At 32.6% G+C, this 14137-nt stretch overlaps 1 protein-coding gene across 1 annotated transcript in view; it reads right to left on the bottom strand.

Annotated features, from left to right (window-relative positions):
- Positions 1-4286, bottom strand: part of LOC123697301 (Down syndrome cell adhesion molecule-like protein Dscam2) — a 131168-nt gene extending 126882 nt beyond the window's left edge. The window contains exon 1 of the mRNA XM_045643771.1: positions 4214-4286. The gene's annotated coding sequence lies outside the window, so the exon portion shown is untranslated. The remainder of the gene's footprint in view (positions 1-4213) is intronic.
- Between the last annotated feature and the right edge of the window lie 9851 nt (positions 4287-14137).

The raw sequence follows: 14137 nt of genomic DNA, 5'->3' as shown, positions 1-14137 counted from the left end.
GGATTTTAAACGCGATTTATTCATTGTATTATTTTCCCAAGTCTTTAATTTCAAAATGTATAATACTCGCGTAAAATCAAACACTAGAAAATACAAATATCATCAAATTCATATTTATACCCAAAAGTGTAATAAATATGAAACCATCTATTAAAAATATTAGTTTACTAATTATTCAATATAAGTATTAAAAAAGGATAATATAATATAAATAATAAAGTTATTACTTACCTTTTAAGCGGACTCATGTTGATGTAATTTCACTTATTTCGATGACATTTTAGTTATTTTGAAATAAAAATTGCGTATGGCACCTATTTTACAACGAAAAAAACGTCTTGCAATAAAAAAATTATGTCTGATGGATCTATCTAAAGGCAAAAGATTAAAAATTACGCGTTAAAAAATGACTTTAAATTAGGGATATTTTCCAGTGCAGATAAGATGCGCACTAATAAACGCAACCACAACGGCCAGCCAGACAGCCCGGACTCTAACCGAAATAGCAAGAGAAACAGTATATCAAAAACCCAACTATACTAAAATGACTTTTTTTTAAACGTTGCTAGCTCCCGTACTATATAGTTGGTTCTTTGATAATATGCTGTTCCTCTTGCTATTTCGGTTACAGTCCGGGCTGTCTGGCTGGCCGCAGTGGTTGCGTTTAATAGTGCGCATCTTATCTGCACAGGAAAATATCCTTAATTTAAAGTCATTTTTTAACGCGTAATTTTTAATCTTTTGCCTTTAGATAGATCCATTAGACATACATTTTTTATTGCAAGACGTTTTTTTCGTTGTTAAATAGGTGCCAGACGCAATTTTTATTTCAATATAATTAAAATATCATCGAAATAAGTGAAATTTCATCAACATGAGTCCCAGTGAAGGATAAGTAATCACTGTGTTACTTATACTATATATAATATTCATTTTACTATTTACAGTTTTTTTGCAACAATCTACCATATCGCCTCCTTTTTCCCAACGAACCTCAAATAGGACGTTAATGTAAACTTGATAAAAACCAAATTTCATCAAGAAAATAAAGACTTTTTAACGGATTTTAAACGCGATTTATTCATTGTATTATTTTCCCAAGTCTTTAATTTCAAAATGTATAATACTCGCGTAAAATCAAACACTAGAAAATACAAATATCATCAAATTCATATTTATACCCAAAAGTGTAATAAATATGAAACCATCTATTAAAAATATTAGTTTACTAATTATTCAATATAAGTATTAAAAAAGGATAATATAATATAAATAATAAAGTTATTACTTACCTTTTAAGCGGACTCATGTTGATGTAATTTCACTTATTTCGATGACATTTTAGTTATATTGAAATAAAAATTGCGTATGGCACCTATTTTACAACGAAAAAAACGTCTTGCAATAAAAAAATTATGTCTGATGGATCTATCTAAAGGCAAAAGATTAAAAATTACGCGTTAAAAAATGACTTTAAATTAAGGATATTTTCCTGTGCAGATAAGATGCGCACTAATAAACGCAACCACTGCGGCCAGCCAGACAGCCCGGACTCTAACCGAAATAGCAAGAGAAACAGTATATCAAAAACCCAACTATACTAAAATGACTTTTTTTTAAACGTTGCTAGCTCCCGTACTAATTTAATAATAATAAAATGGTGAATATTAAGAGCTTCTACCATATTTTCACTTTTCTATCACATAAAGTGAATTAGAAGTATAAGTTTTGCTTCGATTACGTAAACATTCTAATCTCAGGTTATATTTCAGTATTTCAAATTATGCTCCTGTTACGCTAGTTATTGGAAACACAATACCTTTAGAAGCCGTGACGTAAATTGAAAACAAATTAGTCAGGAAAGTCAGATGCAGCTTTGTACACTGTTTTCTGTACTTATTTTGCACCCCATTTTGGTAAATTAATTATTTAATATAAGTTATTCAAACATGTAGAGTATGATAGAGTCACCCGCAGTAAAATTCATTTTATAATGTACGCCCGCAATCAGCGCGGGAGTAGTAACTTCCCAGATGACTGCTACTTCATTAGAGCTTCAAATTCATTTGTCAAAACAACTCATTCCAAAATACATTAATCAAGTATCACACGAGGTCACATACCCCAGAACTATCACCCCGAAGCGTGAACGTGACGCGAGTGAACCCGCGTTATTGATTTCAAATTATAATCCACTCATTTGCATAATTTGAACAGATTTACCGAGTCGGAACATGATTAATTCGCAAACACGTCCAATCATATTGTAATTATTGCAAAGTATTGATATAGTTTAATGTAAATGTTGAATTTCATATCGTCAATATTGAGGCTAGTGGTCTGGCCGTGTTTCACAGGCTAAATGCATGCGATAAATAAAAGATTTTTAATATTATGCCGAATTTTTAACACATCAAATGTATACGAGAAATATTCTGAGGGAATTGAACTTTCATATTTATACAAACTATTGCAATGAATTGCTCACTGCAATCAAAAGATAAGGGATGCAAAACAAGTGCAACGAAACGTGTAAAAATATACTTTAGCTGGACATGAAATTTAAGTCAGGCCTTCAGATTGTAAATTGTAACATACACAATGTTGCAAAGATAATATAAGAAGTAAAAAGTTTGATAGTCCCTATTGACATAAACTATTTTTCTTTGTGATAATAATTAATATAAAATGATAGTACTTTATGCCAAGTAAAATGAAAAACTTATGAAAAATTATTTAATTGTAGATATGACCTGTAACGCCATCTCTTGTTAATTCTTCAATATAATTAAAACGTTATCAAACATACATATTTTGCTACACCTTCATTCTAATTATCGTTCATTGTATCAAGTATTCGAGGCTTTCATCAAATGCCTTTATTGTTATCATTTTTAATATTTTTTATTATAAAAGCTTTTTGAACCTCTTATAGAAAAATCGAAAATGTTTATGCGTTCTAAAAATAAACCTATTTTATTTTCCGTGTATTATTTCCCGTTTTTATTTAAATAAACTTGCAAAAATAAATTTGGAGACGTCTTTTAAAAACGCGTGATCATTAAACGCCATATGCAGTCGTCGGAATATGCAAAACTCTCCATTAATTGCATGATTCAGGATCACAATTTTGCTGACAAATGCTTTTCAAAAACTGTACTAAGATCTGCTTACTAAACTGAAATAACTATAATGCTTAGCTGTCCGTGGCAGGCTCGTATCACCGCGCATTCTTTATGACGCTTTTGTTCTGAAACTCATTTACTCGTACGTACACATACCGCAATAAGCGGAAAATTAAAAATCTCATCAAGTACAGTTGGAAAAAAAGTTTATTTGTAGCGCAAAATATTACATGCCTAGCGTTCCCATTGTTGAGAGAATATTTAGAAATTATACCTATATTGCGTTTTGCGTGCAGCTTTCCTTTTGTTTAGCTATGCTGTATTTCTATCAGAGTTAGGTTATAATATCACCATTAAGTAGTTGGTAGAAGTATTATTATAATGTGAAATTTTATTCACAGTGTTGATTTTTATCACATCAAAAATTATTCAATGACAAAGAAGAGTTTTACGCGCGTTAAACTGAGTCTCAAAGTTTCTGCATCGTTTCGTTGGGTTGAAAGCCAAACTTTTATTTGTTTTACGTTAGTGTAGTAGTGTTATGAACTTACTATAACTACAATTACATAAAACATAATAATATAATAAAGGGTATATATTTTATATTGTGAATATAAAATTTATATTATCATACCGTTATATTATAAAACTGAAGGAAATTATTCAATGCAAAAATCAACTACCCGTTTTTAGAATCAACAGACAAAACGTTGTACAATCCATTGTATTGTATAAGTTCTTGGTATACAGTAATAGATAAAATTCTCAGAACATTCTCATTGTTGTAGAAATATTTACTTTTTCATAGTTTTGCTTATTTTAAATCGGAATTTATTGTGCGAATAAGTTTAGATTAACTTCATACTAAAACTAATATAACGTTAGTTATGGATTATTATTTCACGGAATACCAATGTGCTTATACCGAGATTATTTATTTATTTGCAGTTATTTATAATATTATTAAGTTAAAAATAAGTTATTATTACTTGACCGATTCATAAAACTATAATCGTGGCAAAACTTAACTAGAGTTTGAAGTATTATTCCGATGAAATATAAATTGAAACAAAATCAATTAAACTTACAATCCTCCCGCCGCTCAAGTCCTAAATTGTAACATTCCACACTTCACAAACTATTCGAACAATACACTCGTAGCGATCGGCTACGAGGAGCTCGTAGCACGGTAGCACCGTAGCGACCGCGGCCGGCCGCGTTGCCAACAGAAATGGCGGGACACCGCTACGTGTCACAGACTATGCAAACAGACCACCGCATTATCAGTACAACCACTATGCTACTGGAATTCCTAAGCAAGTTTAATGTGTGGCGGATTTTATTATGCATTCGCTTGTTTGGGCGTAATTGAATGTGAGACTACGCTTTGAACTAACTCGCCTTCATTTCATAACAGTTATGCATACAGCTATAGTTTAATTTGTTTTTGGGAGAAATACAGAAAATTTTTAAATTCCTTTTTTCATTTAAAATCTCGAAATTGGTGTAATTATATTGTAATAGAAACTTTTATGATTTCTTTGAAAACAATGTTAAAAATTTATTACGAATAGAGTTATCAACTTAATTATTAAAAACTAGTTATAGATATTTTAATGTTTTCGTGTGTTTTTCTTAATGCCATTTAACTGTTTGTCAAGATCAATGACTTTATACTAATACACAACAAACTCTACATAATCACACGAAGAAACGTCTTCATCTTTTGATTGCATATTCTGTGATAAATCTCTTGAAACAAAGAAACTAAACACACAAGCGATAAAATAAACTTAGTTGCTAGTTGTTGTCTATTATAAGCCGGTATCAATGTCTCAGTTAAAGATGACAAGCGACACTCAGTAGGAAGTGTAAGAAGTCGTTGGAGGCACATGCGCCGCGCCACAGAATAACTCGTAAAACTTGCAGATGCGCCACTTAAATACTTTTACGTATCCATCGTTAACTTTACGACTTGGCTATTAAATTAGCGTTGTCTGTTTATGATCCTTTAATGGTCTCATTTAATCGTTTTATGTAACGACTTAAACTGGTATTGGACATTTTTTTTTACATATTATAATTTTACAAACAAGCTTTTTTTATAACAAATTTGTAGGTGTGATCAAAGCGAGCGAGTATAGCAAAAAACTATAGGATTTGCTTCATAAATCAATTGGGATTAGATAATTGCATGTATTGATTATAATGGCTATTTACTCAAATAACGAAAAAAAAAAGACGTGTGGCACTCGGGGACTGCCGCGGTAAAGCTATTGCATAGCATGCGTTCAAGCCACACCTCCGTGCCCTTCGGAGTGGGGAGCGTGAGGTTTTTTCTGAATTCGGTCCCCGCGCTCAAGGCCCGCGATAGAAGCTATGCAATAGCTTAAAAAATATTTTTACGGTGTTCCCCAATGTTATTTTATTCGACGTTACGTCATACCCGCACAGAGGTCTATGCAATGTTGGTATTAAACTGCCCCTAAGCCGCGTCTACAGTTTAATCTGCACGTCGAGTGTCTGCCGGAGATACGGGCGACCAAGCCGACTCGAGCCAGCGGCTGGCGGCTAGTTAAGCTCGACACCGAAGATTTGTTCAATTCTTCGAGAAATTTCAACTACAATACTTTAACATTGGAAACCTGCTTTATATCAAAGATATTCTTTTTTATTTTCTGTACATTTCTCTTTTATTTAATTACAGTATCGTTTCTGTCAAGCGATAATTTGTGATAAAAGGCTTTATATTGCTAAGTTAACGACAATATTTTCTTTTGAATATGGCCGTGGAAAGAAAATCATGGATTAGTGCAATTTTTTTTAACTTTTTGAAAAAAAAAATGTTAAAAAAGAAACAATACTTACGTTCCAGTATCAGTACCATCGAATCGGACATGATCCAGATGGGAACAATTTTGTTCGTTCTAAAAAATATTCGCTCTGCAAGTAAGTCGAGATTGCAATTGTTTAGTTACTCACGATCGTCTAAACATAAGGCGGGGTTGGAATTAAGTGAATAATAAATAACATAAAAGCATTGCATGATTGATAAACAAGTGAAAGAGCTAGTTTTCAAACATAGTATTGTTAAAGTAGGTAGGCCGTAGGACCAACGACGTCATTGAAATATTGTATTTCGTATTATTTTAATGTTCTATGTTCAAAATTTTATTTTGGCTATGCTGACGTGTCAATATTATTAAAACGAATTTATTTGACTACTAAAATTTGTGTAACATAAACTATATCTTACTATCATTGTTGTAATTAATTTGTTAGATTCCTGCTAATAGTATAACGATTTACATCCAAATAACTTTACTGAATAAAAGGATTACAACAATTCGTCACCAAACCGTTTTTAATTGGAAATTGATTAAACCATTCCTAATTTTAGCGCGTTTTGTCGACTGTAGGACAGAGGTGAATTTGTAGGAATCTCTTAAATGAAATTCCGGAGCACACGAGCGAAGCAGTCCCGCGATCTGCTAATGAGAACAACCGTGGTTTGTTCCTTGTGTCGTATGGAGGCAATTATTTACTGTGTTATGTGATATTTTATAGCAGTAATTTCAAAATAGTTGCACCTACATTCATTAGAGTGCTACAACTACTATGTGCTACGTTATGTCGACAAATTTTACTTTACATTTCGCCACATTCTTAGTTTTCTTCATTCTATTATTTTGTGTAGATTCATATTTAAGAAAATATTATATGCCCTTGCATGTTTATTTTCTAGAACTAACATAACGTTTTTGTTTCGTTTAAAGTAGTTGTGTAATTTAATATTGCAACATAAGTTCACTCTACTATATGTAATATTATGAAAGGACAAAAAGTAGAGCCACGGGTTAACATAATGTCATCACAATACATGTGTAATTAAATACGTATTCATAACATTGAATGCATCAGATACAAAAATATGAACAATGGGTATTTTTCAATAAAACCGCCAACTTTGAAATTGATAAATCTTTAATACGCTTACGTGGGATTAAATCTGTACATCTATGTAAACGTTCACAATGGCTAGATGAATTTTAACCTACACAGAAATACATTTGTGGTCGAACCACGAGCTATAAGCCGCATCTAGTCAATATTCAATCGCATCTCGATGCCGGATGCCGGCAAACGAGATTGATTGCATACAATTATTGAATTTCGGTAAACCAAGGAACATAACTTATATTCTACCTTATATTCTCTAACTAACTTATATTCTTTTGATAGAATCTACATATATGGGGTCAAGCTAACAGAATAGATACAGATACACTCTGTAAAACTGAACAACTAGCAACTCTTTAATATGAAATTGATATGTAGAAATTGATAATATAGACACACAACAATTAAGTTAAGTAGGGTATCACGTTGTTCAATTTTTATTACGTACAAAACCCTAATATGCTCGGGATATAGGTCAGCTGCCCAGGTAATTTATGTATCTACACTAATATTATAAAGAGGAAAACTTTGTTTGTATGTTTGTTTGTTTGATTGTAATGAATAGGCTCATAAACTACTGGACCGATTTTAAAAATTCTTTCACCATTCGAAAGCTACATTATCCACGAGTAATATAGGATAGGTTTTATTCCGGAAATTCCACGGGAACGGGAACTATGCGAGTTTTTCTTTGAAACCGCGGGCGGAGCCGCCGGCGGAAAGCTAGTATTAAATAAAATTCTCGCTAGTAAATTTCGCTAATAATTATTAGTTCATGACATATTCATTCTTCGACGAGGATTTCGTACTAATTCAAGCCGCTGCCACTCCACGGGGCTCACCGCATTGCACTCCGATATTGAAAGCGAATATGAATATAAGCAGTAAATGGAATCAATGGTTATCTATTAGAGGCCGGTAATCCTCTTTGTGAATAGCAATCAGCTGGCGAGCTCTTAATCAGCTCTTTATCAATTACCATTCGGTATTAATTGCCGCAGTATTATTGGCTCGAATCGATTTAATGGAAATTGTTATATTTGTTTTTAATTAAATTTATAAGAATATATTATGTATTTAACTCACTGTTATTCGAGATGAGTGATGTATGATTAATTTTTTGTTAAAACAGTATGTTGTTATTATTGCGAATAAATCATTTTTATTTTTATTGACAGACGATAGAAGGTGATATCGCTGTTACCGTAAGCTGAAGCAATTTGAATGAATTTTAGTCTCATCCGATATTGCGAAGAGTACGCGAGCGAAGCGAACATAAAGCTTCTCTCATATAGTACCTAATTACGAATATAACTAACAAAAACTTCAATGCTATGTACAATTAAATCAAAATCACCTCAAAACGAATGACCCTTGAGAACACAATTGTTCGCAGTCGCTTAGTCCAGTAACGCGATTGTGAACATCTCATACAAGCCAATTAATTAAAGCCTCTTACATCCTGCAGGCTTCCGGAGACACATCGGGAGACTTTGACACGCGTATACTTTGTTGTGTGCCAGTGTTAAGTCATATTGAAATTACCTTTTATTTCGAGTTATATTACAGAGAGGTAAGTTAAAGCATAAGTAGTCAAGAAAATGATTTTTCGACTGGTGCTGTTGACCCTGTGTTACCTAATTGCTTTGTATTTTTTCACGAAGTAAGAATTTTAGATAATAAGTTCTTAAACATAATCTTTTTTTTTATTATTTTTAAATCAATTGTTTTTTTTAAACAGACAATATTTTTGTTTATTTGTATGAAAATATATTCCAGTCAAAAAGTGACTCAAGATATGGTTTTAATCTTGACGTGAAATAATATACAGAGAGGAGTAAGCCCTAGGACACTAAATCTTAGAACATAATATTGTCGCATGAATCAAGTCTGATATGCAGGATACATTCCAAGCTGCAGATGTTAATCTTACAACTTAAAGTCCTACTACAACTGACATAACTATACATAATACAGTCTACTTTTCATCGATAAGCAATTAAAGCTAGTACACGATAATTACTTTAAATCGTCCTTTAATTTATCTAAAATTATTTGCTGATTGTACGTCTAAACCGTACCTCCTCATGTACGCAGTTACCGAAGTTAACCCTCTCATTTGATTATAAACGTTGGTGACGGTCGTGACTTGTGTCCAGTGTGAGAAACCATTTTGTCACTAATTTTAATACACTAACTATTTGAATACTCCCAAACTTATGCGCTTCACCATAATACAACTAAATCATCAATAAATGAGAAAAAATGTAACTCAATATCGTCGTAAAGTTTTTGATCGATCCAAAGAAAGTCCCGTTAATATCGGTTCAGTCATTGCAAACATAATATTATGTATGGATGGATGGATATGGAAATGCAGCGGGTACTGAAAAAATGTTATTTGTAACTTGGTAGTAGAAAATGCGAAGATGTGATAGCACATGTCTATTTTAAAATCACAGACAAAACATTAAAATACAGGAAATAAAATCATTGGTTCCCGCACAAGGCAATGCCTGTCCTGCGGGACCGTGAAATGTTTAACATTTGAATTTTATGAACAGAGCGGCGATTATTTTATGGTAATTAACTTAAAATTAGTATAATTACAGGAGCATTAAAGATGAAGTCACCGTCAAAATCATCATCCATTATAATCATCCGGCCTTACATATTCTTCCTTCAGGATCTGGTCTTCTATAAGGCTTCAGAGCATGATCCACGCGCTCTCCAAGTGCTTAGTGCCTATATATCACATGTCATATTTTTTATTTTTTCCACGCTCGACTTACGAGCTTTCAAAGTGTGATTGATAAGAGGTGGAGCAATAGCACCACTAAAGTCAAAAATATAAGATAGATTCAGTTGCATAAATTGTATGTAATGTAACTTTAAATTTCAATAAGATCTTGTCAACTGAAAACTCAAAACAATTGAACAAAAATAGCAATTTCAAGTCGTAAACAATTTAACTCGCCTTAATCTATTCGTTACACGAAGCGAAAGAGACAGATGCAGTTAATCCTCGCAGATGCATTAGTGTGAGCGGGAGGGGTATATGGCTTACTGTTTGAATGTTGGCTGAGGGCTTAACAAGTTAGTTAATAAGAGAGTGAAGAAATCCATTTAAATGTGGCCAGTTGGTGGATCGATTAAGTTGTTAAAATTTCAAAGAATTTATTAAAATGTACTTTCTTACATAATTTGGAATAACTCATTCATAAGAAAAACGTAATCAAACTATTTTATTTCCTCCAAATTAACACAGCGTTTTTCGATTAAAAATATATTCACAGTGTTTTTTTATAGGAATTTATTTACAAGCAAATATACATATTAGACGTTTGTAAATCTTCATCATATTGCTTCAACTTTTTGTATCCCTTACTTATCCCTCATCTCTTATCCCTACTTTTATTACGACAAAGCACACCATGCCAGTAACTATCTCCATTAACTCGTAAGCAGTAAACAGATCACCAAGCTGCGTCGCGCGATAGGAAGAACGAAACAAAGAGAATTAACAATCTAATCCATTCAGTTTCACTGTCAATATATAAAAACTTAATTACCTGCATCGCTTCGCTTTAAAATACAAAACATTTTTCAACAACATATCGATATAATGTTTAAAAAAAAGCGTGTGAAAATTGTGTTTGTTTGACAACATGAGGCGATGGTATGTATACTATCTTTATCACACATTTTTGAAACGTTCTTTTAGCCTAATATAATCTTTGGGTGTGGTTTGATAATTCATAAACAGTAATAAATAAATATTCATTATATTTAAATATTACTAACGATAAATTTAAAGTATCGATACTATCTCAAATTGCATGTAATATTTTGCAGATATTAAGTCATGTTTGTTTGTTATTAATATACGACTGCGTGCAGAACTGTGTGAGAGTTTTAATTAAAAGTAAATATAATTAATTATTGAACCTTCGTATTTGGATAGTATGTATTTTAACATGGAAGACGAAGGAATTTTTTAAGCTATTGCATAGCTTCTATCGAGGGCCTTGAGCGCAGGGACCGAATCGAGAAATTCAGTAACGAAAAAACCTCACGCTCCCTACTCCGACGGGGTCGGAGGTGTGGTTTGAAGGCATGCTATGCAATAGCTTTACCGCGGCAGTCCCCGAGTGCCACACATCTTTTTTTTTTCATTATATATAATTTACTGTTAACACTGGATTGCGTGACAAGAAGCGTTGGTTTAAAGACGTCATCAGTTTTGTACATTTATACCTATTAAATTAATAACTTTGCTCTAGATACAGTTTGGAGAACAATTAAGATTGTTCGATTTATTAATTAATTTACAGCAATTGAATCCAAGACATCTTAATGTAACATTTGCACCACATTAACGAGGTTTCACTCCGTAACTTATGCAGTACGCAGCGTGCACGATGCAACCTTTAAATAGGTTCCTAGAGAATTCTCAGCGGATCAACTTGAGTGAAGTGAGTAATGCCTTAATATGTTCTCGAACTTAGCAACTAGGGTATATGCGACCAATTATAAAACTAATAGTTATAAGGATACCAAGGCGTCAAGCTCTCAGGAACTTTGGTTAGACGACATAATATTAATTCATATAATATCTTGTGTGTATAATTATTATGGAAGCTGAATTGAATTTAACAAATTACGAGTACTATTTACATACATATTACATGTTTTATCTGTCACTTAAATATTCGTAGCTTTAAAAATATTGGGTGTTTATTTAAACACGGAATTGTAGTCTAAAAATGAATATATACAGTTTTGGGAATATCGTATCGCTTCATCAAAAACGGGCAATGGAATCCTCTTAATTGAAAATAAATAAAATTCTATTAAAAAAAGTGTTTTGAAGTAAACCATAGCTAAATATTCAGAACATATTGTATGTACGGAGTAGAATCGACAAAAAACTCTAGATATTTACTCTATAACAGGCAAATCAATGGTCTCACCAACGGTTATTTGAAAAAGCTAATATCCTTCACATTTTTAAATGTATTCATACAAATCAAATCTCCCATTAAATGGGAAATTGCACAGAATTTGAAAATGAAAGTTTAATATCGCGTTCGATGCCCGGCTGATGGATTTATTACTATTGGACGTTGTTTATATTGCTATTCCCGCGCATGTGAGATTCATTCAGCGTTTGTTTGTTTAACACATTTGCGTTATGGATATTTTATGTGTCGAGATAAAATCGATATCACTACTATTACAAATTGTGAAAAAGCTCAATGTTTGAGCATAAAAAATAGCAAGGTACCTAATTTCTTTTTTGTAAATTCAGTAGTTTGTTAAGTAGATTTTATATCAAACACTTTCAAATTCATGTTATTTTAGTTATTGGACATAATTATTATCGTTGCTATAAAGCACTAAAATCCTCTTTTTTATTGTAATAAGAAAGTCGGTATAGTGTTCAATAATGCATCGTGTATGCACTATATTATTTCTGTATTGAAAAAAAAATACACTTAAAAGTATTAAATAAAAATAACTGCGTTAAAAACAACCGACAGTTGTTTTTAACGCAGTTGTTTTTTGTTACAATAGTTTTACAGTTGCTGAAGACACATTAATCTACTTATTTATGTTTGAAGAACACTTAATTGAGGAAAGAAAGTGTGGAATTGAAATAAAAAACGTGTGGCACTCGGGGACTGCCGCGGTAAAGCTATTGCATGCTATGCCTTCAAGCCACACCTCCGAGCCCGTCAGAGTGGGGAGCGTGAGGTTTTTTCGTTAGGTACGGAATTTCTAGATTCGGTCCCCGCGCTCAAGGCCTGCGATAGAAGCTATGCAATTGCTTAAAAACATTTTTCAGTAAGCATCACATTGTATACCTAATGTGTATGGGTTTTTCCTCTTTTAAGCTATTGCATAGCTTCTATCGCGGGCCTTGAGCGCGGGGACCGAATCGAGAAATTCCGTAACGAAAAAACCTCACGCTCCCCACTCCGACGGGCGGAGGTGTGGCTTGAAGGCATAGCATGCAATAGCTTTACCGCGGCAGTCCCCGAGTGCCACACGTCGTTTTTTTTATTAACATTAGATACGATACGATGTCGTATGTAGTAGCAGTGTTGACGACATCACGAAAATTCGCAGCACGTCCCCACAAATGTGTTGAGGAATTAATGTAATCTTCGCCGGAGCACAATTGAAGGGAATTCGCCGAATTGGGAACACTTCCACGCTCCGAGACACTTGAATGATGCATTATGTGCTGAACTTATCCACTTAAGTATAATACTTAGTATTTAAGATTGACTTTAATTATCTTGGTGTTTCTGTACAACTTTTTGGATCTCTAAAAATTATACATACCTAATCAATTATATTACAATTTAAGTTACTTTTTCACTTCTGAAGCTTTGTTACAATTTTGATGAAATTAGCATGTCTATGTCTATAAGGGACATCAAATTTGCACGAAGATATTTTAAAAACTGTATTTAGTTTGCACATGATGATGTTAGCAGTACTCATAAAAATAATGTCTTTTCCGCTGTATTTTCTTACCCTTAAATTTAGTAAATTGAGTTTTTACCACATAAAAGTATTGTCAAGTATGTAATGTGCGAATAATTTACATATTACATACAATTGTGTTACTGAATTTCAGCACTTTGCCCTTTATTCGTTTGCTGCGTGAATGTAGAGTATGTAGGCTTTACAAATTGCTTTATCAGTATTGTTGTGTAAGTGGAAAATTACATTCGTTACATGTTTTGCAAATTATATTATTGAATTGTAAGGCTCGTAATGATGTTTCAAGTTCCAAAGTAATAATTTGGAGGATAGCTAGAGCTAGCGCATGAAGGAACTATCAGTGTTTGTTAATATAAGAGTAGCAAATACACGTGTTGAGTATAAGATGAATCAAAGACAAACTTGTGCAGTTAACGTACAAAACTGTTTCTGTTATCATCTTTCATAAATCATAGAATCATTTGATAGAAGTTTATTTTTAAATAGCTCAAATAATAACAAAACGTAAGCTACAATAAATAAACAAAGAAACAAAA

This window comes from Colias croceus, chromosome 1 (genome assembly GCF_905220415.1).
Source record: "Colias croceus chromosome 1, ilColCroc2.1".
Lineage (NCBI taxonomy): Eukaryota > Metazoa > Arthropoda > Insecta > Lepidoptera > Pieridae > Colias > Colias croceus.
The sequence above is the reverse complement of the archived record's forward strand: the minus strand, read 5'-3'. Positions and strand labels throughout refer to the sequence as shown.